Source organism: Limulus polyphemus, unplaced genomic scaffold, assembly GCF_000517525.1.
Source record: "Limulus polyphemus unplaced genomic scaffold, Limulus_polyphemus-2.1.2 Scaffold74, whole genome shotgun sequence".
Lineage (NCBI taxonomy): Eukaryota > Metazoa > Arthropoda > Merostomata > Xiphosura > Limulidae > Limulus > Limulus polyphemus.
In genome coordinates this window covers 1,320,768-1,327,360 of record NW_013665684.1, presented here as the reverse complement: position 1 = coordinate 1,327,360, position 6,593 = coordinate 1,320,768, and positions in this window count along the sequence as shown.

Genomic DNA, 6,593 nt, shown 5'->3' with positions numbered 1-6,593 from the left:
AGCTATAGAAGCAATTAAAATAATGGAGATACTGGACTGGTACATTGAGGCCTCTGTGGGTCATAAGGGGACCTTAGACTCCTGAAGCGGAGAGTGAGCACTTTATGCTAGTTTGTAATAAATGATAAGGCTGTGCTCACATATATATGTATTTTTTTAAAGTTGAACCAGAGTTTCTCTCGGAAATTATGTTTTTAAAAATCTTTCATAAAAGTCTTTATTCGACAAACCTTTTATTAATCTTAATTAAACTTAAAAAGAATCCCTAAAGGTTAATATTGGTCGAAAGCAACAAGCTAAAAGCATTGCTATTTCTGATATTCGAAACTGTACTAAAAATTGATTCACTGTATTGTTTTGTATTTTTAAACTTTGTAATATAAGCTCATACCTTAGTTAAGCTCTGAGTGCGATCTGTACGTTTCAAACATATGAACAACAGTGTAAAGTTTTGAAGATATAATTGAAATTAGAATAATAGAATGAAGAGTGGAATCTACATATACTGATTATTAAGCATTAAAATACTCTGTAATATCTATACACTTGTGCATGTCGCGACAAAAATTGTAAACAGCTAATTAGGGATCAAAACTGAGAGTGTAATTGTTCGTGTAGCCCGCACAAAATTAATATTTCTTAAATTACTTTCTTAATTGTGAATACCTTAAAATCTGGATTGTGTTTATATAAAAAGATCGCACGTTACAAGGGAGAGAGGCAGCTTTCTTACTTTATATGCATTAAGTTGTAAACTCGTTGCAGAAATATTTAGGTAAAAGCAAATCAAGAGGACTTTTATGTCCCAAGCTGCCAAAGAAAGCCTAGGAATCACTAAAACGTGATAAAAATTTAGTGAGTTCATTTTGGATTGATCTTTAAAATTCTTACTTCATTTTGCTTCTCACAGTCCAAAATGCTGTTAATGTTACTTTAAAGGTGTTTTGCAATATTCATAGTTTTAAATTTATAAGTTATTAATCCTACATCTACTTGTAAGACATAAAGTTACAAAGATAACAAACACCAGTTTCTTAAAATATAGATATTTAGATGAATTACCTCAAAGGTACGTTAACCTATACTATAAAATGGCTTGCGTCTTCTTTAATGAGAGTTTTCCAACTTCCTGACTTCTGATCACTGTGAATCATTGGTTTCTGGATATCCATTTTCGCATTTTTTACGAGTTTAACAGCAGTTTGCTATGGGAAAAGGTCAGTTGCTCCACTACGTTTTGGTTTGCCACTTTCCTCCCAGACTTTGCAGGATATAACGTAATCATATATAAATAGATCGAAATTTTCGTCACAAACGAATAAAAGAAATACAGTTTTTCAAGCATCATTATTTTTTGATATAACCTGGAAATGTAAAAGGTTATTATGTGATGTAAACGCGCACGCCCAAAGTCAGATTTGTAGCCCTTTTGTTATCACACTCTTAATAGATATTTGATAGAATTTGTTCAAAATAATAATATGACTTGAATTAATTATCCATTTTTTCTACGATTCTTGATGAAATGCCGGTTGATTAGACCAAGTTTTTTAAAGATCTCAATGTTACATATATATATGTCGACTTATCTGAATTCCCGCTGTCTTCGTGCAATTCGTCAATCAGTGATCACTTTATATTGGATTCTTGGACGTAGTCATCAGGAATTCAGCAATTGCCTGTAGTTTTTCTCATTCATTTTGCTGGTTAGAACAGAGAATGTTTTATATGCTGATACAGCTCTACTCCCTGTACACACTATAATTTTTCTGAAATGACGTCCCACCATCCTTGCTTTTAATGTCTACTTCCCAAGGGTCTTTGGGTGTGGCCCAGAGGGATTTTAATACTCGTTACTTTATGCATTTTCTCTTTTTACGGGTTTGAAAGCCTTATTAATTTTCCTCTGTGTTATTGGCATATTCATTGTGTACTTCATTAACTCTGATGATCGTAAGAGCTATAGCCCAATCTTAAGCGTCCCTTTCTTGCAGAAACGCGTTTGCACTTTATTTATTTCCTGTTTTATGAGAACGAAAGCCATATTAATTTTCCCTTTTCTACTGAGTTAGTTTCTGTTTTTAAAGATCGTCAATTATTTGTTCGAGAAAAAATTCAGAATAAAAGAAAATATTGTAGAATATAAAAATATGTAATATATTTCTTGAGGAATTCTATTCACTCAAAAATTAAACGAACTTTACAAATCAGCGATTGTTTGCTTGTTGATTTGTTGTTAAGTGCAAATCTAAACAATAGTCTCTGTGTGTTCTGGCCTCCCCAGGTACCGAAACCCACTTCTTAGCGTTGTAAGCCCTCAAACTTATCATCGAGCCACCGGAGGTCCAAAGTCAACGAAATATGTGGCGCAATATTCACTAATGTTTATAAACAATTAACTCTTGATTTTCCAATTTAGATTTCTGGTAAAAAGAATGATAGTCTGGGAGCTGGTACGAGGAATGATTTATTTTGTTGCACCCTCCCCATAACATTTGATACCTGGTATCAAATGAAAGGCATATGTTTGTAGATTCCAAAAGGCTAGAATGTCACCCTGTAAGTATACTGGTAAATATTTTAGAAAATTTTTTGTGACCTGTAGGTGCGTTAAAAAATGAAAAATTGTGTTATACATTATTATGTTTTTTCAGTGCAAGTACGATATTACAGAGCACGTATTGTTATTTCATCCCACTGTCTTCACAAATTATTGCTAACTCATGCTAATTCACCATTATAATTGATAACAGACATTAAAATATCCACTTTCAACTGATTTCGTTGGCAGATAGAGCATGTACTGATGGTTATTATATGTGGTAATAAAACACGAAATACATTATCTTAAAATATTTTTCATCTTCATCTTAACGTTTTGATACAACTGTGATGTGCTTGTAGTTGCTTGTGGTAGATTAACATCCTATTCTTTTTCAGAATGCATATAGTTGTGAACAACAAATAATCTGAAAGCCGTGGCTGAAGCAGATCGACAGATCCTGTCAGAGCCAAAAAGGGTCAAGCTCTCAATTAATTGGTCAAAATGTATTATTTATCAGCAAGAAGACAAGGAAAAGTTGTCCACGGCGGGCATCCAAGGTATTGGAACATTTGAGCGAGTAGCAAGGCAACACAGTGATTCAGTATTTTCAAAGACTGCGGAACACTTGACACTTGTCAGATTTGAAAGGAAAAGCTCACTGGCATATGAATTGCTATAAAGCATACACCAGCAAGACAAATATTGAACGCTTTCTTAAAGGCAGGGTAAAAAGTCCGAAATGTTCAAAGCACTTCATGCAAGGATGTAAAAAAACCCACCACCGCTGAAGACAAGACAAACTACTAAGGTATCCTTAGACTGGGACAAGCGTGTTATCTGACAGAAAGCATATCACAATGGCGATCCTACCATGTCCAAAAGTTTGATTTATACAGCACAGGAATTTCTGTTGGCAGTTGGTGAAACGAGGAATGACTGCAATGTTCTGCTGCGTATCTATGGAGAAGGTCTTGTTGTTGCAGAATCAAGGAATTACAGACTATACTATATGAAATTCACTAACAAAACTAATAGGTCATGTGCATCACAAAAAGATGTTTCAGATTAACAGTTGTATGATGATGCATCCCAAGAACTGATTGATGAAAGAGATAACCCTTTAGTGTATGAGAAAGCATCCTTTTCAATGTCCAGTTTATTTGAATGTTTCAGTCTACTACTAACTAACAAGGTTCTAAGCAATGACAACTACAGAGCTTAGAACCTGAAAAAAAAAAGACTTCAAAGGCACTATGGTGACAAAATAGTCTTCCAATCATCTTCTGGTAAAACCATGTCATACACTGTTCTTAGCAGTGATATTTCCATGGGAGATGTTTTTCAAGTAGTGCTGCAAATGAATGAAACAGTGGTCATGGAAAATATCGAACGGGATCTTGCATATATCAGAGAATGACAGTCAAACAATAGTATTATTCCATGCAGCTGAAATACTGCGATATGACTTGAAAAAAATGTAAAAGGGTGGATGTGAAATCAGTCAATGTAGATTCCATTGATATGGCAAACAGAATCCCAAATTATGTGTATATTGTCACGCCTCTGTGTTCGTTAATTAATTTTCCGTAAAAATTCTTTCCGAAGAAACTTTAGCGATACAAGTCCTTTCTTAAATAAAACTAGTTTATTCTTTCTCAATACAACTTTGCAATACACTTAATTTCTACAGTCACGCTATAAATTAAACAAATGCTATAATTCACAACGAACGAACGGTTCACGCACTTGACTCAATTATCGTCTTTATCTCTGTCTGCAATTCAATTACATTGTTGCCGTCACTTCTTGGCGGTCTTATATACAAGAATACCGAAAATCTAGTAAACACTCGAGGCTTCACGAAGGGACATGAATTATCTAGAAGCTCATGACGTGTTATTAGCGTCACGTGACTTTCGCTGTCGTAACAATATGTTTCTGAAATGGTTTAGCAACCAGGCTATGAGTTATATCAAATAAAATTCGATGTAAGTCGTTTAACTCTATGTAGTCAATATAAACTTATGTTCAATCAGTTCAAAGGTTTTATGATACTAATTATTTTATGGAAGTTTTATTTATATGCATGTTTGCTGTACAGTCTAAGAGTATAAATAATCACTGTTTAAGCTGTAAATCTGAGAATCCACACTACAGAAAAAACGGTAGTGCTAAGCCTCATTTTTCATGTGGATTTCCAGTGATAGCAGAGACTTACGTCATAAAAACTTTGATGTAGCTACATTAAGTCTTTGAATATAAGTTACATTAGTAAGTTTTGCGGCACAATACAGCTTATGTTAATTTCTGAAAAGGGTAAAAATAATACATTTATAATTTATGTAAACTATACATAGTGCAACTATAGTTTGAATAATCTCAGGTCCATTCTAAGCATATTTCCATTTTATAAGAAAAACTGTGTTTATTATTCACTATTATTAAAATCTTAAAATAATTTCAAATAATTCTACACAGCGTGATATACGATGTAAAAATATTGATGAAGATTAACACTAACTTTGTGTTATTCCATAATCACACAGCTTGTGTTCCTCAAACAAAGTTTTATGAACTCTAACACGGTTATTCTAATATGCACGCAAATTAGGTGTTTTTTTCTAATAACACAAATGACGTAAGCTTTTCAATTCAAAATTGAATTTATTAAATACATTGTTTTGTTGTGAAGTCACATTTTTGTTATGTGTACTTAGATTGTATAAAATTAAACACAAAGACTGTGCATCAGCCACAACGATTGTGTTGCTTTTAAAGTATTGTAGCCATTCAAAACCAGTCACCAGAATCTCTATACAGAACATAAGTTTTTACAGTGTATTCGCCCATTTAAATCATTTCAAAAAAGTGAACAAAGTGTTCATATAAATGAGAGTCTATGATCATCTGTAAATGTATTAACTGTGAAATTTTAATTTAATTTTTAATGAGTCATAAAAAAGTATAATGTAGACAGGAAAAATAAACATGTGTAAGTCCCATAAAATAAAGCTTATTCTAATTCTGAATAGTTTCATATTCTCGTAGCTATATATACAATCCCAGTGAACTTTTGAATATCCTTTATGTTAAAGGTTTAGTTCATTTTCCCAATTAGTCTGTATTACTAGGATAAGAAGTTTATCCTTTGTTAGGACAAATAAACTTATTACAGTACTGATATGTTTAGTTAACAACCTCTCTGTATCTTTCCTGAGAGTCTTTTTTCATAACATTAAAAAAAAAAATCACAAAGAGTTGCAGTGGTAATGAATTATTATCGTAAGCTGCATTATAGTTTTACAGGCTTCTATGAAACAAAGAAAAGGATGTTCAACCTCTTTAAAAAATTGAATCTAAATAAAGAAACACAAGAAATAAGGTTTGTTCAGGCACTCGGTAATGCTTAATCATAAAGAACAGCGCATTGTGAGGGTTTGGAGATAGATTAAGCAAAAACGTCGTTAAAAATATCTGTAACAACCCTGGTATAAACAAAGGTTAATTACATAGAGCCTAACTATCTCTAGAAGTCTTCTTTTGACAATGTATCTTCAGCTGAAGCTTCATCGTCCGTCGATTTTTAAAATCACGGCTGACCGATTCTTTGTTATATTTTTGTGTTTCAAATAGTCGAATGACGATAGTTACAGCCACTCACACGATATTACAGGAAAACACACAAATACGTATCGAGTTTTAACTTACATGGCCATTAAAGTGTTCCATCGAAAATTATGTTTCGTTCACTGCATACGTTTTATTCTACATTTAATATATTTTGTGTAACGAATTTGTTGTTATGTATTTATTTTAATATCAACGTTGTTTACATTAAGTTTACATTTAGAAACAGGCATAGTCTATAGTGTAAGATATGTATTGTGAAACTCCCGCTTGTTATCCAAAGTTGTCGAAGATTCTCGAGAATGAGAATCAACAATATATCTATATACGTAAACGTTTAAATATAGCTCAGTATTGTTATGTAATCTAAATTTTCTAGAAAACCTTCCCACGCCTATAAATACAACCAACGCGACTCGCC